Raw genomic sequence first — 521 nt, 5'->3', positions numbered from 1 at the left:
ATATATATAGATATGTTCATCCTCTCTAAACTGCTTTGTGTCGTATTTTGTGTCGAGCATTAGTCAAGCGTAACTAATTTTGACTTGTATTATAAAGAATTGTAGCTCTGTAACTTGGATTGTATGTTCAGGTTACAAAACTATGATTTGTAAATATAAAAGTACAGTAGAAAGATGCTCACATATGAAGAGAGATTTTGAGACTTAAAAATGCGATGTATTCAGGATTGACACAAGAATGCTTTCTTTATGCTTGGGGAACTGCTAGCACCTTAGTTGAATATTGTCCTGCTTTTTTGCATCTGCTTGCATTGGCACAATCTTATGTTAATATGCTTTTTTGCTGTTTGCCATTTTTTTATCAGGCTTCATAAGAAATACTTGTTTTGAGAATCTTACAGGAGTGATTAATGTGCTGTATTTTTTCTACAGCTATTTCAGATTCTGATCCTTTATCTTTTAATGAAAAAATAATTTTTATTTTGGAAAGATTTATGTTTCTTACTGATGAATGTATAGAA

General features: G+C 30.7%; 1 protein-coding gene across 1 annotated transcript in view; it reads left to right on the top strand.

The window, feature by feature from the left end:
- The window catches only part of LOC119587757 (E3 ubiquitin-protein ligase Nedd-4-like), a gene marked incomplete in the record, with an annotated part of 51583 nt that overhangs the window by 32422 nt on the left and 18640 nt on the right, over positions 1-521 (top strand).

Source organism: Penaeus monodon, chromosome 23 (genome assembly GCF_015228065.2).
Source record: "Penaeus monodon isolate SGIC_2016 chromosome 23, NSTDA_Pmon_1, whole genome shotgun sequence".
Lineage (NCBI taxonomy): Eukaryota > Metazoa > Arthropoda > Malacostraca > Decapoda > Penaeidae > Penaeus > Penaeus monodon.
This window is presented reverse-complemented; position numbering and strand designations above follow the sequence as displayed.